Source organism: Thamnophis elegans, chromosome 14 (genome assembly GCF_009769535.1).
Source record: "Thamnophis elegans isolate rThaEle1 chromosome 14, rThaEle1.pri, whole genome shotgun sequence".
In the NCBI taxonomy this organism is placed as follows: Eukaryota; Metazoa; Chordata; class Lepidosauria; order Squamata; family Colubridae; genus Thamnophis; species Thamnophis elegans.
The window spans coordinates 4,668,805-4,685,962 of NC_045554.1; positions in this window are offsets into that span (position 1 = coordinate 4,668,805).

Here is a 17,158-nt window from a genome sequence, read left to right on the forward strand (position 1 = left end):
CCTAGAGTCAGGAACGACTAGCACATATGTACGAGGGGAATCTTTACCTTTCAAGGGAGAAAAACGTCTCCCAGCAGGACAATATGAAAAACCAGATAAAACTCCATTTAATAAAGAGGAAAGGTAGTTTAACTCAAATCTTACTATTCTTTTCCTTGGGATTTAGTATCTTTATTTCCCTTCCTCCCACCTCCCTCCTCGTTGATGCTATATTTTGGATCTTGCCCTTTGGATTTCTTTCCTGGTCTATCAAGATGATTGATAGCTTGACAGCTCCAAAGGGCTTGGATTGTTAGCCGGTATGAATTTAGCGAGCGGGACTTATAAAGCAGGATTTGCTCCTTTTTTTCAGTAGTGTGCAGACCACTGATTCCAGCTAATTTGGTAACCTGGGTCTTCATTTGGGGTAACCCCAGTTAAGGATGGTTTTGAAAGGCAGAGTAATAAGCCACAGCTACAGAAGGTGGATGGACCAGCTCGAAGTCTCTGTTGGCCTAATCTAGCCTAGCAGGTTAAAATATATAGATTTTTGGCTAAATTTAGCTAAAGGACAAGCGGAAAGTGTGCTCAATAATAACAAACCTCCCCCCACAAAAAAGATCTTGTGAAATGTTAAAGCTTAATGCCTTTAAAGGTAAAAGTTCCCCCTTGCACATATGTGCCAGTTGTTCCCGACTCTAGGGGGCGCTGCTCATCTCCGTTTCGAAGCTGAAGAGCCAGCACTGTCCAAAGACGTCTCTGTGAACAGGTCTGCCTCACTTAGCCACAGCCATTTGGGGCTCCCTTGTGGCCGTAAGCCGAGGACTATCGATAAAGAGCAGCTTTTTTTTGCAGAACGTCTGAAATAGGAAAAGTTATTGAAGGTTGCAACTTCTGCAGTTTCCATCTTAGGGGGCAACAAATTCAGACTTAGAAAGGCTCCAGACCCAGAATGGCAAACCTGTGACACGTGTGCCAGAGGTGGCATGCAAAGGCCTCTTTGTGGGGATGCGTGCCATCGCTAGCAGCTCATCTGGTTTCTGGGGGGCATGTGCCAACCAGCTGGTTTTCGCAGGCACTAGAGTCCAGAAAACAGCCAAAAATGCCCCCAAAACAGACATGTCTGCGCCGGCCAGCTGATCTTTGGATTTCTAGTGCTCGAGTGTGCACAAAGATCAGCTGGCTGGTGCACATTTGTGTGCCGGAATCCCGAAGACCAGCTGGCTGGCACTCAACATGTGCACCAGCCAGCTGGTTTTTTGGGTTATGCAACGCTCGGGCATCTGCAGATCAGTGGTGGGTTTCAAAAATTTTTGGAACCTACTCTGTGGGTGTGGCTTCCTTTTTGGGAGTGGCTTGCCGCCATGTGACCAGGTGGGAGTGGCTTGCCAGCCATGTGTTTTCTCTATCTATCTATCTATCTATCTATCTATCTATCTATCTACCTATCTATCTATCTATCTATCTATCTATCTATCTATCTATCTATCTCTTTTTCCTTCCTTTTGTCTCTCTGTCCCTTTTTTCTTTTGTTTCTTTCATCTCTCTCTCACTCTTTTTCTTTCTTTTTTCTTTCTTTCTTTATTTTTTCCTATCTTTCTCTTTCTCTCTCTCTCTGTGTCAGTCAGTCTGTCTGTCTGTCTGTCTGTCTGTGTGTGTGGCAGTGTTGGGTTTCAAAATTTTTTGGAACCTCTTCTGTAGGTGTGGCCTGCTTTCCGGGTTCCACTGGTGGAACCTCTTTTAACCAGTTTGGTAGATTTGACGAACCGGTTCTACCGAATAGGTGCAAACTGGTAGGAACCCACCTCCGCTACAGATGCACACATTTGGGCACTTGATGCCGAAAAGATTCGCCATCGATGCTCCCGACCTCAGTGGCCCCCCATCCACGGCCTTCCAACCCCTTGGAGAAGCAGGCCACAACAGCGGGGACCACACAAAGCCTCAACTTTCCACGTTGACCTATTTCTTCTTAACGTTGCCTCCTCCGGCGTCGCACACCTCTCGTAAATAAACCCGTCACATTTCTTTCTAAGAACCGAAGGCAAAAAATAGCTCTCGCACTCCTTACATAGCAGGGGCCTGAAACCAGAATCGGAATCAAAACACGCAGGCGGCGGCTGGGGTGGGTGGGTGCAGACGATTTTTACAACTTCCCTGCAAAAAATCGCACCTTCGCTGTTCTAATGGCGGCCCAGGGTGTTACTCTGTCTGTAAGGAGCTTCTGAGAAGAAAAAACCCAATTTCTAAAGATAAAAAGCTATTCTAGTCAGCCTGGGCTGCGAACACGGAAGCCGGGGTGAAAATATTACATTGGCAGTTGGACGCACTTTCCAAATATATAACTCAGAAGGAAGAGGGTTATTTTTTTTTAAAATAAAAATTGAGCGTTCTTCATTTGTGCAAATATGTTACCATTTCTGTGGCACGCTATTTTTTTTTTCTGGGTGTGATTTTCCCCCCCCCTCCCCCCTGCCTTCTTTTAAATGAGTGCCCCTTTTCGACACTCGGCTGATAGGGAAAGAAATACATGGTTGGGCGTGCCGTTTTGCCAAAGGATTTTTGGAATGATTACGGGAACAGCACATCGAACATATGTTAGAAAGTCTTGTGCAAACTTTCAAGGTTTGAATATATCTTGAAGGGGCATTCCGAGTTTGGAAGTTGACATCGAAGTCTGGGAGAGTTTTGCAAGGATGAGAGATTTCTATGCTTATTAATAAGAATAGCATAACGATCCCGTGGGCTGGAAGGGGCCTGAGAGGTCTTCTAGTCCAACCCCCTGCTCAAGGCAGGAGACCTTATCCTATTCAAATGGTTGTCCAGACTATTTTTGAAAACCTCCCATAACTCCGGGAGGCCAGCTTGCCCACTGAGCCATTGTTCTCACTGTCAGAAAATGTGCAATATGTAATAAATTATTTCTCACGCTTATTATGACACTCTTCTTTTAAAAAATTGCTGGGCTTGGTGTTCCCAATAGCCATTGGTATTCTCATTGTTGTAATAGAGGTTAGCAATTCATGCCTCCTGAATGAAAATCAGTCATTCCAATTCTCTCATCTTGCAAATTGAAGAATGGAAATGAGCAACAGAAAATTTGGGATGGGACTGGAATGGCCTCGTGGCTTTCTCATCCCACAGGGCTTTTAGTCAAACTGGAATTGGGTAGGTCTAGTTTAATGAAAAGAAGGACAAGGGGTGACATGATAGCAGTCTTCCAATATTTGAGGGGCTGCCACAAAGAAGAGAGAGTCAAGCTACTCTCCAAAGCACTTGAGGACAGAACAAGAAGCAACGGGTGGAAACTAATCAAGGAGAGAAGCAACTTAGAACTAAGGAAGAATTTCCTGACAGTTAGAACAATTAATCAGTGGAACGACTTGCCTCCAGAAGTTGTGAATGCCCCAACACTGGAAGTTTTTTAGGAAGAGACTGTAGCAACATTTGTCTGAAATGGTTATCCTGCCCGAGCAGAGGGTTGGACTAGAAGACCTCCAAGGTCCCTTTCCAATTCTGTTTTTCTGTTAAAAAAAAGAGTGACCAGCCAGGATTTTGTTTGTTCCCAAAAATGTGCTTGGAGCATGAATTCTCTGGATCACAGCAATTGCTACGTAGCATCCATGGATACTACATGCAAATCCTTTGTTCTGCAAGGCAATCAAACCTGTCAGTCCTAGAGGAGATCCACCCTGGCTGCTCTTTAGAAAGCCAGATCCTGAAAAGGAAACTCAAAGACTTTGGCCACCTAACGAGAAGGAAGAAGGATTCCCTGGAGAAGAGCCTCATGCTGGGAACGATGGAGGGCAGAAGAAGAAGGACTGCAAGGCCATCCAACCGGTCAGTCCTAGAAGAGATCAACCCTGACTGCTCTTTAGAAGGCCAGATCCTGAAGAGGAAACTCAAAGACTTTGGCCACCTAAAGAGAAGGAGGAAGGACTCCCTGGAGAAGAGCCTCATGCTGGGAACGATGGAGGGCAGAAGAAGAAGGACTGCAAGGCCATCCAACCGGTCAGTCCTAGAAGAGATCAACCCTGACTGCTCTTTAGAAGGCCAGATCCTGAAGAGGAAACTCAAAGACTTTGGCCACCTAACGAGAAGGAAGAAGGATTCCCTGGAGAAGAGCCTCATGCTGGGAACGATGGAGGGCAGAAGAAGAAGGACTGCAAGGCCATCCAACCGGTCAGTCCTAGAGGAGATCCACCCTGACTGCTCTTTAGAAGGCCAGATCCTGAAGAGGAAACTCAAAGACTTTGGCCACCTAAAGAGAAGGAAGAAGGACTCCTTGGAGAAGAGCCTCATGCTGGGAAAGATGGAGGGCAAAAGAAGAAGGACTGCAAGGCCATCCAACCGGTCAGTCCTAGAAGAGATCAACCCTGACTGCTCTTTAGAAGGCCAGATCCTGAAGAGGAAACTCAAAGACTTTGGCCACCTAAAGAGAAGGAAGAAGGACTCCTTGGAGAAGAGCCTCATGCTGGGAAAGATGGAGGGCAAAAGAAGAAGGACTGCAAGGCCATCCAACCGGTCAGTCCTAGAAGAGATCAACCCTGGCTGCTCTTTAGAAGGCCAGATCCTGAAGAGGAAACTCAAAGACTTTGGCCACCTAATGAGAAGGAAGAAGGACTCCCTGGAGAAGAGCCTCATGCTGGGAAAGATGGAGGGCAAAAGAAGAAGGACTGCAAGGCCATCCAACCGGTCAGTCCTAGAAGAGATCAACCCTGACTGCTCTTTAGAAGGCCAGATCCTGAAGAGGAAACTCAAAGACTTTGGCCACCTAATGAAAAGGAAGAAGGACTCCCTGGAGAAGAGTCTCATGCTGGGAAGGATGGAGGGCAGAAGAAGAAGGGATGACAGAGAAGGAGGTGGCTGGATAGAGACACAGAAACAGTCAGCGTGAGCTTCAATGGACTCCAGAGGATGGTAGAGGATGGGAAGGCCTGGAGGAACGTTGTCCATGGGGCCGCAATAGGCCGGACATGACTTCTCAACTAACAACAACAACAAATCCATGGATGGTGGGGAAGTTAGAATTGATCGGTCTGTTTTACAAGACAGCTTCTCCTTATCTGAAGTCCTTCTAAATTGGAGGCAACAGCTGTCAGTTGACCAAATCCGAGTCAAGGGCTTTTGCACACGTAATCCTTGACTTGCCACCAGAATTAGAAGTAACATTTTTGTGGCTCAGCCAGTCGGCTGTGGAGTCATGCCATTGCTAACCAAACTACCATGGTCGTTAAGCGAATCACATGGTCCTTAAGTGAACCTGGATCTCCCCCTTCTCCCAGCCACTGACTTTGCGTGTCAGAGGCCAGCTGGGAAGGTCTCAAATGGGGATCCAGACACTGCAACCAGATTGCCAAGAGCCTGAATTTTGATCCTGCGTGCAGGGAGATATTGCAACCGTTGTAAGGGTGAGGACTGGCTGTGTCACTTTTTTTCTAGTAACTTCAAATGGTCGCTAAGCGAATGCTTGTAAGTCGAGGATTGCCTATAGAAGATGGCCATGCCACTTCCACATTCTTATGTGTATGTTCGGATTCCTGGCTAAAAAGGAACCTTTTCACCCCTCCTTCCCTTCCTTCATGTGGACTGGCTCCATCAGAGCTGCTTCTGCTACCAATTCCTTCTCTTGAGTAGTGACTTTCTTTATCTCAAGGACTTAAGTGAGAAGAAGCTGGATTAACGGCCAAGCATTTGCTGCATTGCTTAATAGGAACACTTGCCCAAGAAAACGAGGTCTTTCTAAGTTGCGTTAACAGAGGGATAACATCAAGATCAAGGGAGGTACTAAGACCACTCTATAAATCCTTAGTAAGCTCACACCTAGAATCCTGCATCCAGTTTTGGTCACCACACTATAAAAAAGATGTTGAGACTCTAGAAAGAGGGCAGAGAAGAGCAACCAGGATGATGAGGGGACTGGAGGCTAAAACATATGAAGAACAGTTGCAGGAACTGGGCCTGGCTAGTCTAGGGAAGAGAAGGAGCAGGGGAGACAGAGGCTGCCATAGAGAGGAGGGGGTCAAGCTATTCTCCAAAGCACCCGAAGGCCAGACAAGGAACAATGGATGGAAACTGAACAGGGAGAGCTTCAACCTGGAAATAAGGAGGAATTTTCTGACAGTGAGAACAATCCACCCGTGGAACAGAAGTTGCCTTCGGAAGTTGTGGGAGCTTCATCTCTGGAGGCTTTCAAGAAGAGACTGTCAGAAATGGCTTGGGTGGGGGTTGGACTAGATGACCTACGAAGTCCCTTCCAACTCTTGTTAATCTGTAATCTGCTCAAGAAAACGAGGTATTTCTTTGATGGCTTAGCAAACCTGCAAGATTAGGGTCATGTGAGGTAAAACACAGACGGCGAATGACTTTAGAGAAGATAGCTTAAGAGTGGAGGACTCCCCCTCATGTCCTTCTAAGGGTTTTGATGTGACACATCCTCCTGAGCTGGTTTCTTTTCATCCTTAGGCCACAAAAGAGCCAACTCAGAGATATCTCACGCCTCCTCTTCCTCTATTCATGATCAAGGACGTGGTTGATGATATGACCAAGGGTTTGGCTTGGCTTGGCTCTTATTGATTGGTGGGCTTAGGACAAAACAGACATCCATAGAGCCACAGGCCAGCATAATGCCAGAGGAGAACTTTCTAAAGTACTAGAACACAGATTCCTTCCACAGGGAGATAGAGCATTTTTTTTTTTTGAGATGTGTTTCCTGAGTTCTAGGGTAGGTCAATCTAAACGGAGAAAGAGAATTTAATTCTACTACTTGGTGTTGAGGGTATTATAGGTTTTACTCTGCTTCTGCCAACGAGGGGGGTGGGCTGAGTAGGGGTTGAGTAGGACTTAACAGAACATAACAGAATAACAAAGTTGGAAGGAATCGCGGAGGTCTTCTAGTCCAACCCCTTGTTCAAGCAGAAAACCCTACAGCTGTTCAGAGAAATGGTTATCCTATCTCTTCTACAACTCTTCCAATCCTTTTGCATCCAGATACCCACTTCTTATGGCTGTCCTCTTAGGGTTTAATTAAAAGCTGATGGCTCCATTGTGTCTACTCTCTTAAGTACTGGGAGGTCCTCCTAAGAAGAGCCGAGGTGGCGCAGTGGTTAGGGTGCAGTACTGCAGGCCACTTCAGCTGACTGTTATCTGCAGTTCAGCGGTTCTAATCTCACCGGCTCAAGGTTGACTCAGCCTTCCATCCTTCCGAGGTGGGTGAAATGAGGACCCAGACTGTGGGGGGCGATATGCTGACTCTGTAAACCGCTTAGAGAGGGCTGAAAGCCCTATGAAGCGGTATATAAGTCTAACTGCTATTGCTATTGCTATTGCTAGCCATGGCCTCTACCTGCCAACTTGGCCATTCTCTTGCCTTCTTGTCAAGGATGACACTCCCTCATTGACGGTCTTGGCTCCTCTGGCTTCAATTCACTGTCTCCCTCCAAGCCCAGGTCCTCCCAGTGGACTATTTTGGGATGTGGATCGAGGGCTCTTTTCAGAACAACATTTGAACCCTCGTCAGAAATCCCCCACAGTTTGACAGGTGGCTGAAAACTCATTATTGAAGCATCTGTCTGCACTTGCCTGTCCTCTCCCACCACATGGGAAGGAGACGGATGGGCTGGCTGTTTTCTCTGAATGCCGTGTGATGCTTGTTAAGAAGAAGAAATCAAAACTAGAGGCGTCACCTTATGAGACTCTTGAAAAAGTGCAGAGAAACGCAACCAGGATGATGAGGGGACCAGAGGCTAAAGCATACGATGAACAGTTGCAGGAAGTGGGCCTGGCTAGTCTAGGGAAGAGAAGGACCAGGGGACACAGGATAGAAGCCTTCCAATATTTGAGGGGCTGCCACAGAGAGGAGGGGGTCAAGCTATTTTGCAAAGCACCCGAAGGCCAGACAAGGAACAATGGATGGAAACAGATTCAACCTGAAAATAAGAAAGTGATGATCCTGATAGTGATGATAATTAACCAGTGGAACAGCTTGCCACCAGAATACTCCAGAAAGAGTGCAGAGAAGAGCAACCAGGAGGATGAGGGGACTAGAGGCTAAAACATACGATGGACGGTTGCAGGAACTGGGCCTGGCTAGTCTAATGAAGAGAAGGACCAGGGGAGACAGGAGAGCAGCCTTCCAATATTTGAGGGGCTGCCACAGAGAGGAGGGGGTCAAGCTATTTCCCAAAGCACCTGAAGGTCGAACAAGGAACAATGGATGGAAACTGAACAAGGAGAGATTCAACCTGAAAATAAGAAAGAATTTCCTGATATTGATGATAATTAACCAGTGGAACAGCTTGCCACCAGAATACTCCAGAAAGAGTGCAGAGAAGAGCAACCAGGAGGATGAGGGGACTAGAGGCTAAAACATACGATGGACGGTTGCAGGAACTGGGCATGGATAGTCTAGGGAAGAGAAGGACCAGGGGAGACAGGATAGCAGACTTCCAATATCTCAGGGCCTGCCCCAGAGAGGAGGGGGTCAGCCTATTCTCCAAAGCGCCTGAACGTTGGATAAGAAGCGATGGATGGAAACCAATTAAATCTGAGCCAGTAGTGTGTGGTGGCAGCAGCTCAAAAAAACAATGCAATCCTAAACTGCATTAACAGAGGGATACAACGAAGATCAAGAGAGGTACTAACACCACTCTATAAAGCCTTAGTAAGGTCACACCTAGAGTCCTGCATCCAGTTTTGGTCACCACACTGTAAAAAAGAGGTTGAGACTCTAGAAAAAGTGCAGAGAAGAGCAACCAAGAGGATTAGGGGACTGGAGGCTAAAACATACGATGGACGGTTGCAGGAACTGGGCCTGGCTAGTCTAGGGAAGAGAAGGGCCAGGGGAGACAAGATAGCAGCCTTCCAATATTTGAGGGGCTGCCACAGAGAGGAGGGGGTCAAGCTATTTCCCAAAGCACCTGAAGGTCGAACAAAGAACAATGGATGGAAACTGAACAAGGAGAGATTCAACCTGAAAATAAGAAAGAATTTCCTGATATTGATGATAATTAACCAGTGGAACAGCTTGCCACCAGAATACTCCAGAAAGAGTGCAGAGAAGAGCAACCAGGAGGATGAGGGGACTGGAGGCTAAAAATACGATGGACGGTTGCAGGAACTGGGCCTGGCTAATCTAGTGAAGAGAAGGACCAGGGGAGACAGGAAAGCAGCCTTCCAATATCTCAGGGGCTGCCATAAAGAGGAGGGGGTTAAGCTATTATCCAAAGCACCTGAAGGCCAGAGAAGGAATAATGGATGGAAACTCATCAAGGAGAGATTCAACCTGGAAATAAGGAGGGATTTTCTGACAGGGAGAGCAATCAGCCCAAGGAACAGAAGCTGCCTTCAGAAGTTGTGGGAGCTTCATCCCTGGAGGCTTTCAAGAAGAGACTGGACTGCCATTTGTCAGAAATGGTGTAAGGTCTCCTGCTTGGGCGGGGGTTGGACTAGATGACCTCCAAGGTGCCTTCCAACTCTGTTAATCTGTAAAGAACAGAAGTTGCCTTTGGAAGTTGTGGGAGCTCCATCCTTGGAGGCTTTCAAGAAGAGGCTGGACTGCCATTTGTCAGAAATGGTGTAAGGTCTCCTGCTAGGAGGTGGGGGGGTTGGACTAGATGACCTACAAGGTCCCTTCCAACTTTGTTAATCTGTTAAACACTGGAGGTTTTTAAGAAGAGATTGATTGGAGTGACATTTGTCAGAAATGGTGTAGGGTCTCCTGCTTGGGCGGGGGGGGCAGGGTTGGACTAGATGACCTATAAGGTCCCTTCCAACTTTGTTAATCTGTCATCTCGTTCATTGTGGGAACAGAAAGAATAGCACAACTCCGGGTGTTGGTTGGAGAGGCAGAATAAGCAGGGACAATAATAGAAACTCTTTTTTTTTTTTTTGCCAACTCATAGGCTAAAGGAAATTCCCTCAAGACACAGACCTAGATGAGGTCCCTGCTCTGGTCAGAATAAAACTCATGGGTTTGGCTGTGGGGTTTCAGATGATTTATGCATTCAAAGATACATCGGAGGGGCCTCCTCCTCCTCCTCCTTCATACCTTCAGGGGACCTACAGTTAAGAGCCTTAACCGTAACCCTGTGAAAGAGGCTGGCTTGAGAGAGATTGTCTGAATGCAACATGGTTGAAGATGAATTCGAATCCGGGTTTCTCTCCAGTCCTAGGCCAACCCTCGAACCATCACGGTATGGCATACTAGCTCTGTTTTTCTTTCAAACAAACCTGAGATTCAACTCAGATGACTTTGGAGAGGACAGATCCGCCCTAGAACTAAGGAGGCATTTCCCGACGTTGAGAACACTCAAACGGGGGGAAAGCCTCACTCTCCAGAACCTGTGGGGGCTCCAACACTGGGAGTCTTCAAGAGGGTCTCCTGATTGGCCAGGGGTTAGACTAGAAGACCTCCAAGGTCCCTTCCGAGCCTGCCATTCTGTAATCCCAGCTCAACTAATCAGTGAGACAGCTTTCGTTCAGATGTTGAGGGGGCTCCAACAGTGGAGAGCTTTGAAGAAGACACTGAACAGCCATCCGTCTGAAATACAATAGGCGCTTCTTGTTTGAGCATGAGCTGGACTAGAAGACCTCCAAGGTCCCTTCCAACTCTGTTACGCTCAAGCAAGAAGCCCCTATAATCTTACAGACAGATGTCTGTCAGTGTCTTCTCTAAAAGCCTCCACTGTTGGAGCCCCCCACAACATCTGGAGTTGGACCAGAAGACCTCCAAGGTCCCTTCCAACTCTGTTATTCTGGTGCTACTTTGACCATTTCTCTAGTGCTTTGGAGTTCCTTCTCAACCATTAGCTGAAAGGATGCATTTTTTCCCTGCCTCCTTAGTTATAGGCCCACATGATTCCTATCTACTACCTATTTCACTGGCAAGGACTTTTGAGCTCCCATCTCTCACTTACCTTTCACTGCACCGATTTCCTCGGGGCCTTCATCCTTCCTTGAAGTCCCAATCCAGAAAGGATCCCGAGTTCTTTCTTCGCCTCCCATAAGTCTCGGGCGTTAGCTCTGCCCTTTAGCCAGGTCCCCCAACGCTCCGTTAGAAACATCGAGAGGACCCGAATCTTCCAAAAGCAGCAGAAGAAGGAAGACGGGGGGAGGCCCCCAGGAGAAATAAAAATGAAATCAACACACACCCCAAGTTTTCCCTTTCCCTGAGCAGGAAAGACACGGGTTTCTAAACAAGCCAGCTGTCGAGACAGTTGCTTGGGGGGGAAAAAAAGAATAATCATAAAAAGGTAAGATCCAAGAGAATCCAGTTACAAGAGGGTTTTAATGTTATACTCCTTGCTGTAACCCTGTTGGAGTGAGGTTGGGAAGATGCCAACGGAGCTCCCAGCAGAGACGGACCAAAGTCTCCTTCAGGATCCCACTTAAATCGTGGTTGGACATCTCAGCTGTTGGTCTGTCTGCCCAGCAGCGGTGCTCAGCTGCTCTCTCTGCTCCGGAGTTGTGGCCACTTTCTTCTCCTCTTGGTGCTGTCGGTGACTGAGGCTGTTGCAAGAAGAGGGAGACACGGAGAGAGAGAGAGGGAGGCTGTGTGTTAACGCCGGTCGCTTTTCCTCTGCTAAGCCTCTTGACGGAGCAGGCAACCAGTGTGAGCGAGCTTCTCCGGCAAGGCTTCACTCCCTCCTACCGCTTATGTGCGAGCATAGCAGCTTTTCTCCAGATCTTTCAGCCCCCAAAGTCAAGACAGCTGCCTTCTTCAACTCCAGGGCAACTCTGGGAAACTTCTAAAGGTGCCCATATTGGGTTTTTTTTATATAGCTTCTCTGTCTAACCTTCTGCCGTGAGCTTTGCATCCAGATACCCACAGCTCCAACCCAGCTTTAGCTTTTTCCAGGAATCAGATTTGGCAAGATCTATTTTATCTTCTCCGTTTGAGAGAACGTCTCTCGGTATGAAAACACCTGAAGGGAGGGCCGTTTTGGATCCTATTCTGAAGGCGCAAACCTTTTTACATCCTGGGAGATCAACTGGCGGCTACGTGGTTTTGTTCTGCTCCGGAGATCTATTTCTGTTAAGGTGGCATCGCCTAAGAATTACTGCCGGAAACAGAAGGCCCAGTTTCTGCCATTTAAAGAGGAGGAAGGACTTGAGCATTTTTTGATGTGGGGAAGGGGTGTGTGTAAAATTAAATTAAGCCCCAACGTGCTGTTACAGCTGAGCTTGGCTGACCAAGGAATTCCAGAGGTACTGAAACATAATGTATTTTTATTGGTCTCCCCAAAATGTTTTATTTCATCTTATTTTATTTTTTTTAATCGAAAAGACAGTTCCATATCAGGATAACAATTACAAATAAAGCAAAGCCAAAGAAAAATCAATAGTAAATCTTCACATACAGGCTAATAACTATAACAGTACTATATTAAGGTTTAGGTTTAGGTTTATTAGATTTATATGCCGCCCTTCTCCCAAGGACTCAGGGCGGCGTACAACATTAAAAGGAACACATAATACAAAAGTTAAAAAAAATTAAATAGAATATCCCAAACCCAATTAAAATTGACAATGACATATTTTTTTTAAAAAAAAAATCGAATTAAAATTAACAGTGATCCATAATTTGATTTGTTCTGTTCAGGCCAGGCTGGCTTGCTGGAAAAGCCAACTTTTTAGGGTGCGTCGGAAGGACCGGAGGTCGGGGATTATACGAAGCTCCGGGGGGGCAGCTCATTCCAGAGGGAAATATTCCACATTAACAGTAATTACAAAAGAAAAAGCTGTAACTAAATTTTTACTTACATTCACTTATTTACAATTTTTCCATATTATATCCACAGTTTTAAAAAAAAATTGTTTTCCAAACTAACAATTATGAACATTCGTCAACTTCCCTCTCATTTCTACCTCTTGTCTCTTATCCACTCGTAAAATTAATTCCATGTCCTATAATATTTCAAGTCTTCTTTATCCTTATTTTTGTCAGGTTCATCTATCCATTTCAGCACCATCCCAAATTTTCCTAATTATATCAGCCAAAATGTTTTGGGGAGATCTCATTTGATCCCAGGATGGTAGAATAAAGGTGGAGGCCGCTGTTAAATGCTCTTATTACCTGGACAGGTGGCAAATACAGGTAGGATACTACACTCAACTCTTTTGCTATAAAAAAAATCAAATTTGCAGCCTCAAAGAAATGGATAGCTTTTATGGGGAATTTATAGCTGGTTTATTTCTCCACTGAAAAGTTTGCCCGTCAGTCACAACATTCAAATAAAGCTTTGAGGAGTGAAATTCATCCATCGTTAAAACATCATCTTTTTTAAAAAAATCAAGTTTCTAGCCCTCCTGATTTATTTCCCCAAAGGCAGCTCGTCTGTGATCATGGGTATGTTCTCACAGCTGCTGGCTTTTCTCTATGATCCTGAAAAGAAGTTAAATTGAAAAGATGCCAGATTTGGGATTATAAACATTGATTGTCAGGTGATCACCAGATTGGCAGGAGGAGGAGAGAGAGAGAGAGAGAGAGGAGGGGAAATAAATAAATAAACCACAGCTCCCAGCAGCACAGCCACAAAATGCCAATTACAGTCAATTACGGCTACAAAGCGTCAATTACTGTCAATTACAGATTTCAAAGGCCAAGGAGAAGGAATTGATTTTCCTCCTTCGCTCAAGGGAGCAGGGGAGACTGTGCCAAGACATTTTTAGAACCTTTTTTTTTTTTTGCAAAAGATTTTGCAAAACCATCTCCAAAATTATTCGTTTCCCAGGCCCCTTGGCCTGAATCTGGGAGCGGCCTGCATCAGTTCTCGTCACCCTGCAGTGAGGCCTCCAAGTAAAACTAGGAGAACCAAATTCGAACCCAGGACCGACCTCAAGTTTGTTCTACGAAACTGTTTGCATGAGCAGAAGGGAGAGAAGAGCAAGGTGGCGCAAAATTACTATTATTATTATTATTATACAATTGTATCACAGCGGCCAGTTGTTTCGCCGGATTTGGCATTGGTTACTAGTCGGGCCCCACCCAGGGGCCTAGGACGTCGTAACGTATTTTCGTAATATGCGTGCAGATCCAAGCAGTGCGGCTTTTTGCATTTGACTGATGGTGATTTTGTCAATTTTTAACTGTTTTAAATGTAATTCCAGTGCTTTTGGAATAGCACCCAGTGTGCCAATTACCACTGGAATTATCACTGCTGGTTTGTGCCATAGTCATTGAATTTCGATTTTTAAGTCCTGGTATCTTGCGATTTTTTCATGTTCCTTCTCGGCGACCCTGCTATCACCTGGTATTGCGATGTCTATGATTGTGACCTTATTTTTCTCAACCAGTGTGATGTCTGGTGTATTATGCGCCAGTATTTTGTCGGTTTGTATACGGAAATCCCACAAGATCTTGACCATCTGATTTTCGGTGACTTTTTCAGGCTGATGTTCCCACCAGTTTGTTGCTGTTTTAATATAATAATTTTTGCACAAATTCCAATGGATCATTTGTGCTACTGAATTGTGCCGCAATTTATAATCAGTCTGCGCGATTTTTTTACAGCATTATTATTATTATTATTATTATTATTATTTATTTGTCTTGTATGCCGCCCACTCCAGGAGGACTCCGGGCGGCTCACAAAAGACAAGGGAAAGGGGGGAACGAGACAAAGACAACATATTAAAAACAAAACCAACATTCACAATTTCCGTGGAGGTAGATGCTTCTCAGCTCCCCCCAGCCTGCTGGAACAGCCAGGACTTGGTGGCTTTGTGGAAGGCCGGGAGGGTAGTAAGGGTCCGGATCTCAACAGGGAGCTTGTTCCAGAGGGCCGGAGCTGCAACAGAGAAGGCCCTCCCCCGGGGAGTCCTCCGGATTCCATCGTTTCTCTAAACGTTAACCAAACCAGGCTTAATAGCAGTAACTGGGATCTTGGAGTCTTAGTCAAGATCAAGGGAGGTACTAAGACCACTCTATAAAGCCGTAGTAAGACCACACCTAGAGTACTGCATCCAGTTTTGGTCACCACACATAAAAAACATGTGGAGACTCTAGAAAGAGTGCAGAGAAGAGCAACCAGGATGTTGAGGGGACTGGAGGCTCAAACCTACGATGAATGGTTGCAGGAACTGGGCATGGCTGGTCTAGGGAAGAGAAGGACCAGGGGAGACAGGAGAGCATCTTCCAATATTTGAGAGGCTGCCACAGAGATGAGGAAGGGGGTCAAGCTATTCTCCAAAGCCCCTGAAGGCCAGAGAAGGAAGAATGGATGGAAACTGACCAAGGAGAGATTCAACCTGGAAATAAGGAGGGATTTTCTGACAGTGGGAACAATCAACCCATGGAAGAGAAGTTGCCTTCGGAAGTTGTGGGAGCTTCATTCCCTGGAGGCTTTCAAGAAGAGACTGGACTGCTATTTGTCAGAAATGGTGTAGGGTCTCCTGCTTGGGTGGAGGGGGTTGGACTAGATGACCTCCAAGGCCCCTTCCAACTCTGTTAATCTGTATCTGGGCATGGCTAGTCTAGTGTCGAGAAGGACCAGGGGAGACAGGATAGCATCTTCCAATATTTGAGGGGCTGCCCCAGAGAGGAGGGGGTCAAGCTATTCTCCAAAGCCCCTGAAGGCCAGACAAGGAATAATGGATGGAAACTGATCCAGGAGAGATTCAACCTGGAAATAAGGAGGAATTTCCTGACAGTGAGAACAATCAACCCATGGAACAGAAGTTGCCTTCGGAAGTTGTGGGAGCTTCATCCCTGGAGGCTTTCAAGAAGAGACTGGATTGCCATCTGTCAGAAATGGTGTAGGGTCTCCTGCTTGGGCGGGGGGTTGGACTAGATGACCTACAAGGTCCCTTCCGACTCTGTTCATCTGTTAAAATCTGCTAAAGAAACATCTAAGAAAATGAACATTGCACATCAAGGGAGTCCTGTTTGTGGCCAAAACCTCGCCAAGGATGTCGTTGTACTGCCAAACAGCAGAAAACTGGACAATATTTGAGCACAAAAGACTCCATTTGAGGCCATCTCAGTCTGGCTTAACATGGTTTGTCCAAAATGCCTGGACACAGATGTAAGATTTCTCTTCTGCTGAGCAAAACTGCCATAGTTTCCTGCCAAAGCAAATTAAGACCAGCTGGGGCCCAACTGAGCCTTCTCTACAATTGTAAAATATTTTTTCATGGAGGGAATTCTGGTTGGAGGGAGCTTCTTGGTGCTGATTCCGTTGTGTGATAGAAAGCAATCGGCCACCATCGTTAATCCACATTAATAAACCCCAGATTAAAAACACCGAGGGAAATGGATGCTGATAGAGGGGAACATTTATAACTCAGAGTTGAGTTTTGGGGTCCTCGGTGCTCTGAACACCACAGCCTTGGTCTTGAGTGCTGATGATATTGCCTAGTATGGTAGTGAAACGTGGATAGGTTAGGAAATATAAAGTTCAGATGATGTTAGATCTGTTGCAACCTGTTTGAGGTGGAATGTCCATCGCTTTGAAAAGCAGAACTGGACGGGCCAAAGTTCTTGTTGTGGCAGCAGAGTCGGACAGTGAGGAGGTTGGGGAGGAACATGGGCCAGTCCTGGGGGCTGAGGAAAGCTCAGCCGAGGGCTCTGCTTCGGAGGCAGAGAGGGGGCTAGACAGCAACGAGGCAGAAGAACAGTTGGAGCCTGTTCCCAGCATGCGCAGAGCTGACAGAAGACAAGAACAAATAAGAAAGCAAGTGTCAGCGTTCCAAATATCATGCAGAATTAAATCAGAGTCAAAGGCAAAAACTATGCTTAAAGTTCCAATTTAATAAGGCAGGCGTGTTGGCATCGTGCTGTGGGATCCCAATTCTGGAAGCCACATCCGAATCCCACCCAGTTAAAAGTTCATGATCTTATCCCCACACCAGAGGTGGGTTCCTACCAGTTCGCACCTATTCGGTAGAACCGGTTCGTCAAATCTACCGAACCGGTTAGAAGAGGTTCCACCAGTGGACCCGGAAAGCCGGCCACACCTACAGAAGAGGTCCCAAAATTTTTTGAAACCCACCACTGGTCCTTGGATAGGATTATTCTACACTATCATGCTCCTATTTATAAAACTCAGTGCCTCTGTGAAAGGTAAGGATGACTACTGCGTTTGTGGGGCAATCAGAACATTGCGTGTGTTGAAGTTGTTTTAACGCAAGCCAAAGATGCCTTTTAAAAAACAAGTTTGCATCCTATTCTTATGCATGC